The 19,279-nt window shown below is 36.4% G+C and overlaps 2 protein-coding genes across 12 annotated transcripts in view; one reads left to right on the forward strand and one right to left on the reverse strand.

Moving 5' to 3' along the window:
- LOC306885308 (casein kinase I) overlaps nucleotides 1-501 on the reverse strand; it is a 53,332-nt gene extending 52,831 nt beyond the window's left edge. For 4 of the 6 annotated variants that reach the window (XM_079441750.1, XM_079441749.1, XM_079441746.1 and 1 more), the window contains exon 1: nucleotides 320-501. The gene's annotated coding sequence lies outside the window, so the exon portion shown is untranslated. The remainder of the gene's footprint in view (nucleotides 1-319) is intronic. The other 2 variants (XM_079441747.1, XM_079441751.1) reach the window with 1 other exon arrangement.
- Nucleotides 502-2,335: 1,834 nt separating this feature from the next.
- The window catches only part of LOC306883872 (protein kinase C and casein kinase II substrate protein 3-like), a 48,916-nt gene continuing 31,972 nt past the window's right edge, over nucleotides 2,336-19,279 (forward strand). The window contains exons 1-3 of one of the 6 annotated variants that reach the window (XM_079439368.1): nucleotides 2,336-2,599; nucleotides 2,702-2,817; nucleotides 6,580-6,645. The gene's annotated coding sequence lies outside the window, so the exon portion shown is untranslated. Of the gene's footprint in view, nucleotides 2,818-6,579; nucleotides 6,646-11,809; nucleotides 11,945-14,922; nucleotides 15,027-19,279 lie in introns of those variants that run through there. The other 5 variants (XM_079439367.1, XM_079439369.1, XM_079439365.1 and 2 more) reach the window with 5 other exon arrangements.

The raw sequence follows: 19,279 nt of genomic DNA on the forward strand, positions 1-19,279 counted from the left end.
GCCAGCTGTCTAGAGCACCGATATATCTAACGTTAACTGCTTTGTTGATAATCAACCGAGCTGCTCAGATATCGATGCATATCGCATCTAAACAGCGAACAGAGACATCAAGTTATTCATTTCTGTCGCTAATATGAGCCACAGGGCGAGTCGTGATGCGCAGTTATTGTTCAAACTCTGTATACAGATCGATCAGTCAAGATTACCGTTGATTATAGGCAGGATTACCAGTCAGCTAACCAATATGAACTAATGGAGCTAACAGCTTGACAAACACCTTTAGCTCGTTAGCTATAGCAGCTTTATTTCTTTCACTCACTTCCACGATGAACTTCGCCAGAGGCTTCAGGGGGAGATACCAGCGTCTGTAGATTATATGACACCTTTTCTGAATAAAATCAGTGTTGATATCCGCTACCCGCTTTTCCTCCTTTCTTTAGTGTTCCTGCAAGTAACGTGAACCTTTCGCTGGTCGCGAATGACTTCCGCTCCCGGACTCTAAGGGGATTTCAAAATAAAAGTCCCTGTGATCAATACAGCCCTTCCTGATCCGCAGCACATTCTGTAATTCTTAAACAACAATATGCATGCGTTGTCGTTTCTATATAAAGTACACCAGACTTATATGCTCTGTTCAAGCTTAAGTTCTTAAGCTTTATTAAATATAGCTTGATTATTCACTCCGTGAACAGGATGCTTAACAGGATTATAAAGAGCTAAAGTTGTCCATTTCTGAGTGAAGGACTGGAAGCTCACATGAGGATGTTAACATAAAATCAGCATATCATCTTATGCAATTTTTTATAAAATAATCTATGCATAATTTCTGTCTTTAATTTTGTCTAACAGGATGAGAAAATGAGAACAAGTGAGAAACTAAATTACCAAAACAACAAGGAATTCATGTCGATAAATCTTTGTTTTTGATAAATCTTATTTAGGACCTGTCTTTTGCTAATTAAAATGACATTATAAAAGACTGCCAAGATGAAAATGCCAATATTGATGACACCGTGGGAAAATATTAATTCATTGTCAAATAAAAGAAGATTCTGCAGAAAAACGAATAAATAAAATAATAGTAATAATAACAGAGACAAATAAAGAAGACTCTGAAATATAAGAATAAGTGCATCTCAAGTCAAATTAATATTTGACAAAATAATAGCTCAAATTAATATTTAAGTATGATTTTTGTCTTTACAAATTGTGAATTTGTTTTTTATTCAATAGTGGGAACATAAAAATGGTTGCCATAACTAACATGACTGACCCCCTAAGAAAAAACAAGATTCATAAGGCCGTATGTGTATATTTCAGTTCAAAGCACAAAAGAATAAAAATAATTAAGCAAGAAAATAATAATAAAATAATAAAGTAAGTTATAGATATGCTCTATTTGAACTCAACTCTGCAGTTAATTTAATTGTATAATATGTATCATTCATAAAATAAGAGTAGCAATTTAAATAAACATCTAATTATCCTAACTAACATTTAAGCATCCATATGAACTTAAAAACATAACCTATAGGCTATAAGGTTAATTGATTAAGTTATAGGCTGATTAATCTTACATCCATTTGTTTCCAGCAGCACTGCTATATTTGTGCTATACTGCTATAAATAACTGGAGACAATAATTTTATTTTAACAATTTTATTGGTGATAGCCTGGCCTGCTCTAGACATTATAATGTTGTGTGTAGCACCTCCTGGTGGATTTGTTTTAAATGTATTTAATTGATAAGATATTGAAAACATACTTATTTCAAAAACTGAAATGCATTTAATGTGTGTGATTTGTTTAGCTGGAATAAGTCACATTTTTGTTGTCATGGGCCTATGTGATTTATGAAATGATTTTAGGTTTAGTGTCATTTATAAAACCGACTTGCTATTATTATTATTATTATTAGTGTGCTACAAGGCTTCTCTTCCCCCTCATAAATGCCAAATCAGGTCAGGTTGTCATGTGTTTAAAATATTAAATATTTAAAATATTAAATATGCATTATATTATTCATTACAGATACGTGCATAATTATTATTGATAATAAGCAGTGGCTTTGCTGATCTGAAAATGAATGGCAGGCTCTGTTGGGAAAATACAGTGTGACAACATGACCTGCTGTGTGTTTAACAGACTTACACGGCAATAACTGTGAATGTTCAGTAGCTTTTTAGACTGAATGGTTTGTCTGTTTATTTGCATTGCGCTTCTTCTGTCAAAAAGATGGTTCTGATGAGAAACGGCATTGAGTTTTGTCCTCTCATCCTACAGAGGGCGCTGTTGCTCTTATTATTACCAAGTGACTGCAAAACCCTCAAATATTATTTATCCTTATAATTTTCTAATTGTAAAGAGAGCAGTATTTAGTAAAGTCAGAAATGCAAGTGACGTTATATAAAACCCTACAAGTACTAATACTAAAATAGTTGTTTGAACCTGAAAGGGTTAACTCGTGTAATTGGATCAATGAAGACTCCTCTCAGTGCTGCTGCTGCTGCTGGAATAAACGCTATGAGTTACTGTTGACGATGAGCCTCATTTCTAAAAACAACCTGTTGAAAGTGTTTCTCCGTGATCCTGCCTCCTGGTAAATGTTTATGGGAGATATTATTTCGCCATGGCAGAAGGGGAAGGTGTCTGAGCGGTGTTAACTTTTCTTCTCATGGCCCTTTTCTCGCTCTGAACGCAGTCTGCGTGTAAATATATTGGAGATAAACCGCTTCATATCGTACTGAGAGACTCTGGGAGAGTTTGACGACGTGGGACATAACTGTTTTGGCCTGAATAAGAGCAAAACAACAACGAGTAAGTAGATTTCAGTATGAGAATCGGTTACTGTGTATCTCTATGGTGCTTAAGTGGGCACATTTTTACCTGAAGAATGTGTGTGAAGGGTTTAGTTGTCCAGGGCACTGTAGAATATAAAGCCAAAACACACGATAAGGGGAATAAACAAGTCCCCCACAAGTTTTGTAACGTATTTATACCTAAAGTTCGTCTAACATCCCTTTCCTTTGACACTACAGTCATACAAATCCCTTGAAATTCAACGAGGCTTCACCCTTCACCCTTTGAAGAAAGGGGCTAATGTCTGCAGACTGCTGATATCACCTGTATTGAGATTAAAATAAAATATAAATGGGTGTTTCTTTAAAACCTGGGCACCTTGTGCCAGGTGGTTTTTGCAATATAAGCTCTTAAAACACACTTAGTTTGTCCACAGAATTTTCCCCACTGTGTCATTTCCACCACATTTTAAATTGTGTAGTGTCCAATAATGATCTTGATCTTTTTTTTTGGGCGAGCATTTTATGTATCCTAAATATACTAAGTTAAAGTTTAATAATAATATTTGATATCACATGTCAAATTTCATCTCAAGTATGCTCTTCACAGTCAGTGTATCTTATTAGTGTCAGTGTATTAGTACTAAAGCTCCTATATTAGTAGCAGTACTTCGTATTAGTAGGCTATTTGCACTAGTTACACTAGTTGCATTATTGGGGCAAAATTGTTGTTGTTGTTTTTAGAAATGATGCTATTATAGGGCAAAATTCAGTTGATGCAAAATATTTTCATAAATATTAAAATCATTTGTTTCACTAATAGTTTAGATCTTTACAGTTTTAACTTTAATGCATGTTGATAAATGTGTGGAACAAGGTTAAATTATACATTGAAAAGTAGCTACATAAATGAAGGTATGGGAAAAAATGTGACCTTCATATAGTAAAAATATCGTTGGAATAAATAAATAAAGTTGAAATCTGTTTTAGTAAAAAAAATCATCCCACAGGACTTTAAAAGTTGAAGCAACACCCAAATGAAATTATATTCTGAGTATATAACCTTTTATTTATTTAAAAATGTGTAGCACTGTTTGTGCTGGCAGTGTCAAACAGGATCAAGGTTCAGGAGAAATCATTTGTTTTGTCTTCTCACTCTAGATTATGGATGAATGGGAACGGCCTGTAAGACTATATGTAACTGTCTTTTCCTACTTCCCTAAAATACAGTGTTTTAGCAATTTAACATTCAGGTAGGCCTACATCTCCTTTTGATGAAGATTGTGTCATTGTATCCCAGATAAAGGGTGGTTAGACTGCCAGTGCAGATATTCTGGGATCAGTGAAGCATGGTCATTGTAGAACTCTAAAATCACTAAAAGTTGATTTGGATAAAATGTCAAAGTGCAGTAAAAGTTAAATCAGAGATTAGACTGGGAGTTCTTTTGAGTGCGAGTCAAAGGCTTCATGCTCTTTAGTAATTTAGTGGTGATGGCACAGTGGATAAGACACATGCCTTTGGTGTGAGAGACCCGGGTTCGAATCCACTGTGAGACACCAATGTGTCCCTGAGCAAGACACTTAACCCCTAGTTGCTCCAGAGGCATGCGACCTCTGACATATATAGCAATTGTAAGTCGCTTTGGATAAAAGCGTCACCTAAATGAATAAATGTAAATGTAGTAATTAGGGCTCTGCACTTTTAAGTGAAGAGCGTTAAATTGCAGATCCGTGAGAGCTCAGGTGATCCCATTCAGCTTTCTTTGTTGTTCCCATGAAGTCTTATGCCTAGATGTTTTTGTATTGTATTTATTGCTTTGTTCAATCATGGAGACCTTTCATGGATGCTCACTGAACTTCGACTAAACTCACTGGGGCAAACGTAGGAAACTATCTCTGTTGTTGTGCGTGGTGCTGGAGGACACTGGGTGGAGAACAAAACTGCCTTTGTTTTCTTCATGCCTACACAAGGACCCAGAGTTCACTGAGCCTTTGAGAGCAGGGCTATATTGAGCTGTCCCGATGCCAAATTCAGGATTCTTTGACAGATCAGTGTTCCTGGGATGATGTGTGGAAGGAAGGTAAATGTGGGGGTTTAAGTGAAAAATGGTCACGTGTCAGATCTTTCAGACAAGTTGGTGTCATTTTGGTCTATAGGCTTTCTGATATGCTGTTGAAACATGCAGAAAAATATTAAAAGAGGACCCTTAATGATTATGAGTCAAGGTCAATAAAACAACTTGTAATTTTTGCGATAAAGGTTAGTTTTAGTATTGCAACTCCTCCATAATTGGATATTTAGGAATTAATAATTGATGCAAAACTATTATTTTTTGCTTTTGAAAACTATATAAAAAATTGGTAGATCATATTTCGCAACACTGTATTGCCTAATAAATGTTTTATTATAAATGTTAACTTTAAATGATTTTTAATAAATATGTGAAATGTGCCAAATATTGTGTATATTGACATTATGTGGCCTGTTAGCTCCTCTGCTGTTCAGATTTTCTCATCCGTATGAGCCAGTAATTTTCCTCACATCTGTTGATCTTTTTCATAAGCAGTAAGTCTTCTCACAGACTTTCTGAAATGAGCTTAAGGCACAACATTTACTTCCATCGGTCTGCTATTGTCAGTCATCCATTTATGAAATTAGGCCATGCTCCTCTGTAAAATAATCCACTGCTTCTGTCCGTTCTGTCCTGCTGCCCTGGATATGTGCCATGAGCTGTAACAGTGGGCCTTTTCAAGTTTCATGCAAATGCTTCAAAGTCCGTTTCATAGTTCTGATCATTTCATGCAACATTTTGGCTCTAAACATTTGGAAGAATATTGAGAATATACTAGAACTAAACAAGGTGTCTGGGCGAGTGGAGCCTTGTTTAGTTATGTAGGAGTGTTTAGAGGCACGGGAGGGCCTGATGAGGAGAGGCGGTCATGTGCTCGGGGTCTAATTAGAGCAGCGTGTCTGAACCTGACAGCAGGAATGTGCGATATGTCATAGGTGATGTCGCATTCCATACTGGGCTTCTTTTTGGAAAAGGAACGTGTAATCTACAGATGTTCACAGTCAGAAGTGTGATATTTTTGTATTTTATATTGTATATTTGTATTGTATTTTGTATTTTATTTATTGTAGTTAATTATGAATGTTTTCCTTAATTTTTAGCAGACAGTTGTGCTGCTTAATACATATTACTTGATACAATACCACTGAAAATTTTGGGGTAAGATTAAAAAAAAAAACGTATCTTTTAACGATAAGTGGCGGTATTACTACTCTAGATGTATGAACATCTGGTTATGTGTGGGTGGATTTTTCTCTATAAACAGTCTCTTTTTGGTAATGACATATTGTTCAACTCATTTATTGTAAGTACGTTGCTATTTTTTGTTCTTTTTTCTAAGGGACAAGATGTAATATTTAATGTGGTAAATGTGCCACAGCTGCTCTCCATAGAGCTTAACTTATATTAAACCCGGGACATTCCTTGAGTGAGGTGTTGACTTGAGGCTAGGTCAGGTTTGAGGCCAGTAGCATATAGTCGAGGTGTTTTCCAGTGTCCTCATGATTGTCTCTTCAGATCTTCTATGTGTGGCATTTCACTCTCCATCTCAGAATGTACCACCTTTGACGGCCTGGGTTTATATTAACCTGCTGCTTTTTTTACTGTACTGCCATCTTAAGAGGACCAGGAGACTCTTTCTGCTGCTTACAGTACATCTTCTCTGGCTTGCTAAATCCTGACAAAAGCCTAACATCTTCTTCTTCTCACAGGGCCACCGAAGAGGCCGTTTTCTTGGGCAAAGCACCACTAATTTCTAACATTTTCCTTTGCTTGTGGTAAGTTCCTCATGTTAAGCTTGTTTCTCTCCGGTGTTGTAAATGTTACTCTGCATTTCCATATATCTGTCTATGCCATGTTTGAATTATTCTGCATCTCTTTTAGTGGTCAACCAGTGACCTAATGTTGATGTCTAGATGCCTGAATAATATAATGCTAAACAAGGAAAACATTGCTGAAATGTAATCTTATTTTAGACAAAATTTATGAAAAGTATATATTGGCAAATCTTAGTTGGTAGATTTACACAATAGTGAAACGTCACTTCATTGACCAGAGTGGGCAGCGTTACTGTATATTCCAGTGCACTAATCTCAAAATGGCCAAATATTGTGTGATTAATCAGCGCGGCTGAAATATAGGTCACTAATCTGTTTACAATTTGAGATAATTTGGATTGCATGATTGATTTCCCTCATGAGAATAATCTGGCCTTGCTGTTTGTATTGTCTATCAGGCATTTAGTTTTCCTTAACCATGTTGTTTGCCAGTTGCAAAGGAGTCAGATCTTGTTGGAAAGAATGCCCTTGTTGGAAAAAGTATGCTTGGATTAATGGGCATTTCTGGAGTTGAAATATTGTAGACGCTCTGTAGTCTTGTATACATTAATCAGATTAATGACTGTGAGTTTCCAGCGAGGCTTATGAGAGCTTCAACCCCTCCTTCCCGTGGCCTCATTCTGCTCAGATGGAAGCCATTGTTTTCATGGGTCTGTGGTAGCAGGTTATCCAGTATTTGTCATTTTTTTGCTGACTTTGCCCACGAGTCAAAGGTTTCTCCTCCTTGTGTACCACTGAGGCTGACATGCACTTATGCTGTTTGTGAAGGTGTGTGTGTCAGAGAGATCTGTGTGTAAGAGTCATACAAACGAATGCCACATGCCGCAAGTTGTATTTTTAAAGCCATGTCTAACAACTAGAGTAAATGCCCCTCTAATCGGTTCCAAATGTGTTGCCGTGTACCTAAATGTTGTTTAAGGATCTTGGCACATGCAGCTGAATTTGTTTTCAAAGTCACCTTACAGGTGTGGTTTACCTCAAAATGAACACTTTTTCTTGTCTTAATTGTGCTTTAGATCTGTTTGATTATCTTTTTTTTTTATGTTAAACGGAGATGATTTGCACAATGAAAAAGTGAATGGGGAAGGATACTGTCAAGGAAAAAAAAAAGCACCCAAAATATTTTTATATTTCCTAGAGCTTTGGTGCAACTCGCACAGAAATTAGGACTTGAAATAGTTAACCCTTGGTCATTTTTAGTGGTACTGGGGATTTTTCAAATATCGACATTGGCCGATAAGTTTTTCTACTTGGCCTATGCGTTCGAGGCAGGACTTTTATTGTGACGACGCTGAGAACGGTCACACCTGAGCACACAGTGCTCACATTCTCCCTCTTGACCGCTGTTGTCGTTAACAGTTCTGTTTAATACGGATAGAAGTCTGTCCAATAATCAGATAGAACTGTTAAACAAAGCAATTAAAATCTATACAAATAAGTATTATAACGATCGCTTTTATATTATTAGTAATAGAAAGGCAAACATTTATAATACTTTCTCATTTGCCTTAAGCATTTAGCAAATACGCATTTCCATCATTAAAATAAATCTTTGAAAGTCTAATGAACATTTCATGTTACAAATCTTGCAAACTTATTTGAATCCAGTTGTGAGATCTTGTGAAGTGTGCATTTGTATCCTGCATGACTGCGTATTCTCTGTGTGATGGTCGGTCCGTGTGAATTGAATGCTTTAAACTTTAAACTCGTGATTTCAAATTATGCTGCGCTTTATGCATTTGCCCACTGTCATATTCATGTCATTTTCACTGTGTGCTGTATGTAAAATGAGTGTTACCTTGGGTTTATTTGGAAAAAAAATATGATTCTCAATGCACACAAACTTTTCAGAATACTGAGTGCCCAGTTGGTTACAGTGTTTACTTCCTTTTAAATTATATTTCTATTAAATATGTATTTATTTGTAATAAATACTTTGTCATCTAAAGTATAAGTAGGTTATGTTTATTTTACACATTTATCTTTTAATCCATTTTCAAATGATTTCAAATTTCTTAAATATTAATTAAAATAAATCAAATTTATATCGGCCATTGACCACCCTGCTTTTCAAGATATTGGCATCGCCTGTCAAAAAAGCAATAACGGTCGACCACTAGTCATTTTGAACCCTAGGTAAATGGAATCCTGGGTTATCTTGTTTCGCTTTTCACACTTCTTATAATTTACAAGGGGTTAACAATTAATCCTGGGTATTCATATGCGGATGTTTCACACTGTACATTCCTAAACCTCAGGTTAACATTCTTATTTGTGTATTTGCAGTGTTGTGTAATTGATTTGAGGAACGCAGCATATTACCTGCTCCTTAGAGACCTGTTCACTATTTCAGATTTCTGTTGTGGACTGCATTGCAATGTTTTTTCCAAAAAGTAATTGGTGTGAAATTGTTACAAAGTCTGCAAATGGCAGTTTAAAGAGGCCAGAGACACTGAATATGGATGCAAAGAGGAGGCAGAGCAAGCTCACTGTTCACAATGTGTACAATATTGTAAGAAAATCCTAAATATTTATTTGGGGTTGGGGGTTTATATGAATGTGTCTCTGAGATAATTGATAATTATTTCATATCTCATAATTATGAAATAATCTGCAATCGGCATCAGAATTGACCCATTTGAAAAATCGTGGAATTGGCCATGAAAAATCAAGATCGGTGCATCACTACGGTTTACATGACTGCTTTAGCATTATTTAGCATATCTTCATATTATACATTGCTGACTATATCGCGCTTCCTGAATTGACTTTTCAGTCACGAGCTGTAAGAATGAAACAGTCCTCTTCACTGCAGTTGATGTGTTTTCTGTCAATTCACGGAAAAGTTTGCCATCCTACAGCTCTCAAATGATGTTGAGCCCCAAAATATCAAAACATCACTTATAAAAGTATCAAATTTGAGTTGTCACAGTAGATCTTAATTCTCCTGTACTTTTACCTATATTTAAACTCGATGTGTTATGAGACTCCTGGGAACCCATGGAGTTTGGCATCATAGTGAACCTGACCAGTGTGACAATTACATGCCATCTAGAGCAGGGGTTTTCAACCTTTTAGGACATGCGCCCCCCCAAGTTTGTCTAATTTCCCTAACAGCGGGAGTCTGATTGCCCCCTAGCGGATGGCTGAAGATTTGAAAGCTCGTATTCGTAAATCTTCAAGGCAATGTCTCTGAATTAATTGATGCTCGCGCCCCCCTTGACAGGTGCTGGCGCCCCACAGGTTGAAAACCCCTGATCTAGAGGGCAAGATTTTCAGTAAGTGTCTTAAACTTTTTTTCTGCTCTGCAATCGAAGCTATGGCTGCAGACTTTGTTGCAATTGGTGATTGTCTTCAGAAACATTTTTCGTTGTGCTGTTTGTAAGTCTCTTCACATCCTGTTAGCAGTCATTAAGTTAAGTGGTCTCAATGTATTTATCTGTATTTAGGGCTGCACGATAAATCGCATGTGATTGTCATGCGCATCTCATCGGTAAAGCCGGTTCTGTGATTAGTAGTATTACTGACGAGATGCTCATGACAATCGCATGCGATTTATCTTGCAGCCCTATCTGTTTTTATATATTCTGTGGAAGGCGTAGGACCAAGAAATGTATGAATGTTGTAAAATAGATTCATGAAAAACAAGTAAATATATTTATATATAAGTATATACTATAGATATTTTTTTTAAATGTATAGCATAGTAATGAAGGCAGCAACATATGATAGATAAGACAGAACAAGAAAGACTATTAATAATATTTCATTGCGCAGAAAAGTATTATAATGCGAAAGGCTCCAATACAGATCGACACAAAGTGCTTATGTGTATCTCGTGTGCAGAGTGATGCGATTGAAGCAACACGGAGTCACATCGCGCAGCATAGAAAAGTTCAGAGCACAAAGTGAAGAGATATTGATGCATAGTGTATTAAATCTGTGTGATAGTTCATTGAGCCTTTTCTTTTAACAATTTTCAATTTCAGTTACTGCGCTCTCGGAGAGAGTTTCATCGTCTTGATTGTTGTAACTGAACGCGGCACACAGTTTGAACTCTGAATGGAGGATGACAGATGACCTCACATTAAACTGTGGAATGGCATCAGAACACTTGGAATATAGTGCACAAAAACTTTATGGTGCTTTATAATGTTTTTTGTGCCTTTGGTGGGGCTTAACAATAACACAGAATACTATACGCACAATATCAGATTTGAATCGGTCTCGTCTGACCGATACCCGATCCGGCAGAAAATGACTGTATCGGAGCCGATACCGATCTTGAGTATTGGATTGGTGCATCCCTAGTCCTTGCTACGTTTCTGTGCGCTGATCACGGAAGTATCATTGCTGTCTATGCAGGGTCTCAGATTTCATTACAAATATCTTAATATGTGTTCCGAAGATAAATTAAGTTCTTACAGGTTTGGAATGACATGATGGTGTGTAATTAATGACAGAATTTTCATTTTTGGGTGAACTAACCCTTTAACAGCTCTTGTGTTGCTTGTGTTATATGGAAAAGAGCAGCATGAACATGCTTTAAAATATCTTTCTTTGTGTTCCATGAAAGTAATTATGTCATGGGTTTAGAGCAGCATGAGAATTCTTATTACAATTTTTTTTTAAATGGGATACTTCACCCTGAAATGAAAATTGTCATAATTTACTCACCCTCATGTCGTTAAAGACTTTTTAAAAATTACTGAACTTTAAAACTCAACTAAACCTTTTTTTTTCTTTAAAACCAACAGCATTATTTCTCTCGATCATCTTATAGTGTCATTATGCCTACTAAATATTGGTTCTTAGTTGTTTGACTAGAGAAATGGTCTGTTTTGTAGTTATCTAACCTGAAAGACTTTAGCACTGATCTGGCAAAAACATCTAAACAGTCAACGACCTATGAAATGTAAACTTCCCCAAATGCAGGGCCCCTGAACCTCTGTTAGTCTCTGAGCAACTTGTGCAACAAATTGTTAAAGGCATTTACACAAATGGGGAGTTCATCGCATCTGTCTTCTCTTGGGGAAGGGGGTTGCCCGGTTTAAGCAGTTGCACTAGATTACAAATAACATGCATGATAAGCCATCTGCTGCTGTCTATTTTTCATCTGGGCTGATTGGTAAAGTTTTCTATACCATAATTTAAATTGTTGGGGAAACGCAATGGATTGCACATTTTTAAACCAAAGCCTTTTCAAGGATTTGGATGTGCTCCAGGACAAGGAAATTAAGTAAGTCCAAATAACGCTTGGGAGATTTTATTGTTGTTAGTCATGGGTAGTGTTAATTTAATCAGGTTTTGAATTTCACAACGTTTTTGTCCTTTTGTGCTCCAAAAGCTGTTTTGGTATCATAGTTCTTATAAGGTTTCTTTGTCAACAGCAGGAATCTGTTAATACGTTTGTGCCATGTTGTTCTGTACAGTGTTTCAAAGGTCAGCAGGCAAGCATCGCAATTACATTTGCTCATACTTGGGTATGAGAGAATGTTCAAATCCCTCCCTAACTTTAAATATTAAACTTCTCTGCATAACTCATTCCTCACTTTTTATGCTATTAACTTGAAAGACAACTTAAATGGTATGGTTTATTAAACCAGGTGAAAAATCCCACAGATTAACATTGAATGAGGGATCCAAGCCATATTTGGAGACCAGAATATCTTGCAAAATTTGAGACTGTTTTGACTGGAACCAGTAAACAAACATATTTACATCTATGCTTTTAAGAAATATTATTCAGGGTATTATATCACATTTAGGCCCGATTTCACTGACAGGGCTTAGACTAAGCCAGGATTAAGCCATAGTTCAATTAGGACATTTTAAGTAATTTTTATGAACATGCTTAGAAAAAAACATTACTGAAGTCCATCTAAAGACAAACCAAAGGCACTGATATATTTTAAGATCAGTCAGTGCAAGTTTGTTTCAGTTGAAACAGCTAAGACTTACATTTTAGTCTAGGACTAGGCTTAAGCCTTGTCTGTGAAACCGGGGGATAGAATAGCCTCTTTAAGTAAGGAGTAAATAACAATGGGCCATTGAATAATCAGAAAATAATTAATAACCGAAGTGGTAATGTGGCTGCAACGCAAAGCGATAACGAATTAATGCAGCGCAGTTAACGTAGGTTCTATTTAACTCTATAAATTAAATAGACGCAGTACCGGCACTTCTATATTTTAGCCTTTCGAGTACCTGCACTTTTTTGTGCATACCGGCACTTCTGACACGTTGCTGGTACTCCGAGTAAAATCGTCAGGGTCTTGGTGATTAGGCTATATGATCCCATATATGATTAGAAATTATATAGAAACTATGTAAATCACACCACCCAGGCGGGATCACCTCTCATCTCGACCAGTCACGTGAATGAACGCAAGCGGCGTTGCATTATTTGTAATGTGCTTCCAATCCAATAATCAAAAAGAGTGTTACCTCTGATAAGAAACAAAGTCTTAGCTCTTAAATAATGTCCATTGTATTGCAGAATTAAAACAAAAAAATGCCATTTTGATGCTCTTAAATGTGGCTTGAATGATCCCTGTAGCACCTCAGTTCAAGCGGCAGTGCAGAGCACGAGTCTCTTCCACATTCTTACAATTTATAGCGTGAAATAAATGTGTGAACATCAGAAGGTATGTTTTAAAAAACAGTACAAATTACTTCAATCTGTCATGTCTCATGTAATCGCTCAATCAGCGTTTCAGCCGAAAGACGTCAAATAAAATGGCTTATGAACTAGGTATTGCAATACCCAGCTTTTAAAAATGGTACTATTCCACATTTTACTAGAACAGGTACTTTAAGAATGCATTTTAATAAGAGTCATATTTCCTTAGTAAAACACTGTTTATTTAGCACTAGGAAAACACAGACTGAATCCAGTCATAAAAATGGAATTTACTGTATAACGCGGAACATCATGGAATTTGCCCAGTTTGGGATGAATGAATTAAAAGTCATTAGGTCAGTACACTTAAATAAAAACCTGATATGGACTAGTGTCTGTGAATTTTAAGCCAAGAAAATACTATTTAAATACGAGTCCTGCATGTTGTATGTGTCTCCGTGTGAATGAATGATGCAGAAACGCAGTTTCGTTTACTACACACATACTGAAGCTTGCGTGACGCTCGCAGTGTTTTCTGCCTCTGCTGCCTCAATATATGAGTACATGAACACACAAACAATCTCTAGATCTGCTCTGGGGTCAGTTCATGAGCACTGTGTCGTCATATCACATACAAACAAACTTAAAGTTCTTTGCATAAAAGTTTGGTTTAACGACCAAAATATATTACTTGATAGTACTACTACTAATAAAAATATTAAAGCAATATTTAAGGAGTATTTACCAGAAATAAATATTAACCATAATTTATTTACCAGACAATTGTAGATAAACAACACTTAAAAAAAAGAGAAATGATAAATACATTTTTTATAACATAATTAAGTTTTATAAATTAATTAGACATGCTTCTTATTATTAAAATTGAATGAAAATATTCAAATGGAATACAGACATTTTCACAGAATTTGAGAAAAATAAAACTGAATTTGAGAAAAATAATAAAATAAAAAAAGTTTTAAAGTAATAAGTATTTTTTTAGGGCCTTGAAAAGCTCATTTTTGTTAAACTTAATACATTGCTGTTAAATTGTGTAAGTATAATGATTTCAATTAAGGGGGGGGGGGGGGGGGGGGAGGAAACTGATTTCATAGAGCCCTATTTGTTTCATTTATGTCTTTGTTTTATTGTATTTGTCCTTTAGCTTGATACTTGCATTTGTTCTTATTAATTACAAAGATAAAATAACAAAAATTACCATATTGTGATAAATTGTTAGTGAAATAAAATTACTAACCTATATCATGAAATAAGATTTGACTTTATCCTTTCAGCTAACTTACCAATGCAAAGATCTCTAAATACCCGTAGGCTCGGTAGTTGTTCACCATAGTCCTGTGTAGTGGCACTGGCATGTGATTTTTATTGGGTTTTTTTGTTGTTGTTGTTGTTGTTTAAAGAAGACATGTTTTTATGAAAATTACCATTTGTGCAATTGTTGCATTTTTGAGTGTAGTTATGTTTGAAAATATATAGCATTATCGTTTTGCTTCAAAAGTCCTTTATTAACACCCTGGAGCCGTGTGGAGTAGTTTTGAGATGGATGGATGCTTTTTTTTTCAGATTTAGAAACAGGGGCACCATTCACTGCAAATATACAGATTGGACAATATAGAATATAACTCTGAATGTGTTCGTCTGAAAGAGGAATGTCAGACATGCCTAGGATGCCTTGAGGGTGAGTAAATCTTTGGCTGATTTTCATTTTTGGGTGAACTATCCCTTTATGAGTGTAGAGACCCTGTCAGTCAGAATGCAGAGGATTCTGAATTCATGGAGCTCTTTCCTAACAAGCTGATGATCTCAGTCATCTGAATTGGGAACCACTGCTGTAGCAACTGCCTAGCAACATACTAACAACCAGCAACTGCATTGTACAGCCTAGCATCATGGTGTTTGGAACACTTAAAACATGCATAACAAACACTTAAAGTAGCAACACCTTAGCAACCACAAAACAACTCTCTAGATTGTGGTTTTGCTAGGGGAAACAGCACATTTATTTCCCTGGATAATGTAAAAATCTAAATGGAGCTGTTGATTTTTGCTGTGGACACTGTTAGTTTGCTGTTTGTCATGCAGGCTGTCCTACACATCTTTTGCGCAGTAGATCTGATAGCTGCCTGCTCTTCCCCCAGTGTTTTACTGACACAAAAAAAACACTCGTTTTTAGCTCGGATCTCTGTGGGAGTGCTGAGCTCTTTTACATCGATGCGATGGACCAAACTAGAAGCACCGCTGTACAGCACAATAGAGCCCTACACAATGAAAAGGGGGCTGCACTCCTCCCTGCTTGTATTTCAATTTTACAGCTCTAGGATCTCTGTGAACACGTCCATTGTGTTGATTTACCTGTTGCTAGGCTCTTTGAGCCACCACTCTGACAGTGGGTATTTGACACGTCGAGTCGGAGCCTAAAGGTCCTCTGTTCCATCTGCTCTCAGCTGTTGGAAATAGTTGCCTGCTTATGGAAGAGTGTTATTAGGATCTGCTGTGTTCTTGCTCCAGCTCGGCTGGATCTCTGGGGCTTTGATTATTTCTGGAGTTCAACATGACACAGCTGCTTGCTGCTGTACTTACAGTGTGACATGCTCCATGGGAATGGGTGTGTCTGGCATCTTCCATGACTTGTGCACGTACTGTATTGTTGGGAATGCTTTGTGCATTTTTCTCTCTTGCATTTCCTTGTAGTTTTCACGGTTTCTTGTATATTCCGTAACAGCAACACCTTTCTTTCCTAGTATGTGGCACAGAGTGATATATGGACTAAATACTGAATCCTGGCCTTTTTTATTAGTAGTATGTAGGGGTATAAATAGGGGCATAAAATGATGATTCAGTAAGCACCTCTGATTCCTCAGAACTCATGGTTATGTTTTTGGGGAAAAGTAGGGAAAAACTGCTTTTTTCTTTTTTATTAAAGGGGTCGTGACATGCAATTTTGTATTATTTGAATATGTTCCTTCAGGCTCACTTAAAATGTTAATGAAGTTTTTTTTGCAGAAAAAAACATGCAGAAAAATTACTTTTCAACTCTCATTCTCTCTGAACTCTCTGTCTGAAATGATCAATTTTTAAGGGCTTTAAAGCTGCAGTATGTAATAATGTCAGCTAGCGGTTTAAATGGGTACTGCAGTCCAAAAAAGAGAGTTGTTTCTCCCACCTCCTCCTCCTCAGACTCAAAGTGCACATGGGTTGCCAGATTGAGGACCCACAACATGAACAAGCGCAACTGACAGAGGAAGCCGGCAAGCCTTACACTGTAAGCTGATGAGTTGATTTATCCGTGTTTTAATAGAGCTTTTTAGATGGATGCTAAGGCTTTTTATTGGTAGAATCTGCAATCTCTTACCCAGTTAATTTGCTGGCTTCCATGGCTGCAGTATGCTGTGTTTTCCTCCAACTGGCAACCCGGGGTGTTGAATTAATACTGGGTACATTGGCAGTGGGTGAAATCACACAGACTAGGGGTGGGCGATATGGCAAAAATATCATATCACAATTTTTTTTATTATTTAAAAAAATATATATATATCACGATTTTATCACTATTCTTTGTCATGTTGGTTTTACTATTTTTGTCGGAGCGGTACAGCCAAACTAATTTCCCTATTATAAACACATCCTTTCAAGGTAACAAAATATAAAAAAAGAATAGTGGATATTTAGGCCAAAGTGGGCGAAGATGAAAATCTTTGTCATTATTTTATCTTTGTTATTAAAAAATAAGAACAAAGATACACATAGTATACAAGTAAAACAAACAGTGCTTTATTTTCAGGTACAACAGGCATATTTAGCAGGAGCATTCAAGAAATTGAATGAACAAATATAAAAATAAAACACTATATAGATTGATTCCTATTAAAGTAACTATTTTTTTCAGTCAAGAGTAGAGTTTATTTTTTTTTTTTCCTCTTTGTTTTGTTTTAACATTAAAGAATAAAAATTCTGTCATCTGTCTGTCGATTCTGTCATAGTGTTTTATTTTTATACCATCATTTACTCACTCAAAATTAGTTTTAAACCTGAATGAGTTTCATTCTTCTGTTGAACATATACATGCTATCTTGAAGAATGTGGAAAACCAAACAGTTGCTGGTCCACAGTCACTTCCATAGGATTTAAAAAAAAAATGTCCTACTATCAAAGTCAATGTGGACTAGCAACTGTTTGGTTATCCACATTCTTCAAAATATCTTCCTTTGTGTTCAGCACATTAAATTAATACAGGTTTGGGACAACATGTGAGTGAGTAAATAATGACAGAAATTAAATTTTAGGGTGAACTATCCCTTTAATGACAGTTGGCTGCATGTTTAGTTCTGTCCCTTTAAGAGCTGCATGCATCTAATATACAGGCAGGCGTCTGTTTACTTTCATTTTAGACATAACCAACTGAGTCTGTATATCAACTTTGTGTGTTTTGACAGTATTAGCTCAAAAGATAACTTAGTTGAGTAATCAGGCACTGTTAGACAGGCTTTTTAGTTCACGTGCTTCGGGTGTACGGGCTCAGAAAAAGCGCACGTCATGAAAAGTTTAACCAGCAAGGCTTTAAAACACGCAAATAATGTACTTTTGTGATTGTAAATAAGTGCAGTGTCCCGTGAGAGTAACTTTACCACTGAATTAACACTGAATGTATGTGGCATTGTACTGTACATTGATACTGCGGCGCCAGAACTGCAGCTGATAGACGGTGTGCTGTAGCACGATACTACGATATTTCTTCAAAAGCAGATCGTGGAGACATTTTTATCGGCCACAATGAAAAATCGTCATATCACACAGACCCAAACAAAAACAGACATTCTGACACGGAACACCGATTTCAAAGTAGAATAACTGGCTGGAGTGTTGCTTTTCGTAGGAACAAGTATGTGAACTTAAATAACTTTTTTTTTGTACAGTCAAAAAATACATAAAGCACATTTAAGGCTTCTCATAAAAGGCCACTGTTATGATTGGCTCATGTAATTAATTGCACAGGAAACATTATCAATTCCCCCTATTGCACATGAGTAAGTGTTTTGAAAACATTATCATTTACAGACAAAGCTTTATGGAGTCATTTACATATGGCTTGTGATGCAGCTGTTGTCACATCCAAATCAGTTGGCTGCTTTGGATGTCTTGCTCTGGAGGCAGTCATATGTAAATGTATTTGCCCCGTGATGCCTCAGATACCCCATTGAAAAAAGCTGTTTTTGGAGCTTGATTAGCTAAATGCTTTGTTTATAATGAGAAGGATGTTATAAGCTATGAAACTTTTCAGGTGTTTTAATGTTATAAAGACCTCTTATATGTCAAGGCAATCAAGGCAAATTTGATTTCTCATGTTATGAGCCCTTTGTTTACAGAACAAACTATGAGAGATACAAAATCCCCTTTAACTCTTGTAGGCTATAGCCCTATTCGCACGGGATTAGTATTACCTGGTGACCTCCAGTCATTTGTAATAATTACGGAGGTTGTCTGTGATCTTATCCCATGCAAATCGGCAATGTCTGTATTTTGTAAAATAAAAATTCCCCCGCAAATGACCTACCATATTTCGCCGAACACCGAGGTCCTGTGATAATATTAGTCCCGTGCGAATAGGCATCTCTGTGATTTGGCCAGCGTTTGGCGGGTTTGTATATAATTTTTCAAGGTTTTTGTTTCTTGTGTGCCTTTCTATCCATCTTTCGCGAAGAATGGAGCTGCGATGGAGTGTTTGATAGTATTTTGGGTGCTGTCATATCGCTACACCATACAATTTGCAGAAAGAGAAAGCTGAATAGGTTTAATGTATTACAAATAAATCAAGCATAAAGCTTGAGATATTATTTTAACCTGGTGAAATGTAAATGACACGGGGCACAAAACTATATTAGTTTCTTTCTTTTTTTTTTTTAAATCCATCTAATTGGACCATAGAACGGGACT

Source organism: Barbus barbus (genome assembly GCF_936440315.1).
Source record: "Barbus barbus genome assembly, chromosome: 2".
Taxonomy (NCBI): domain Eukaryota; kingdom Metazoa; phylum Chordata; class Actinopteri; order Cypriniformes; family Cyprinidae; genus Barbus; species Barbus barbus.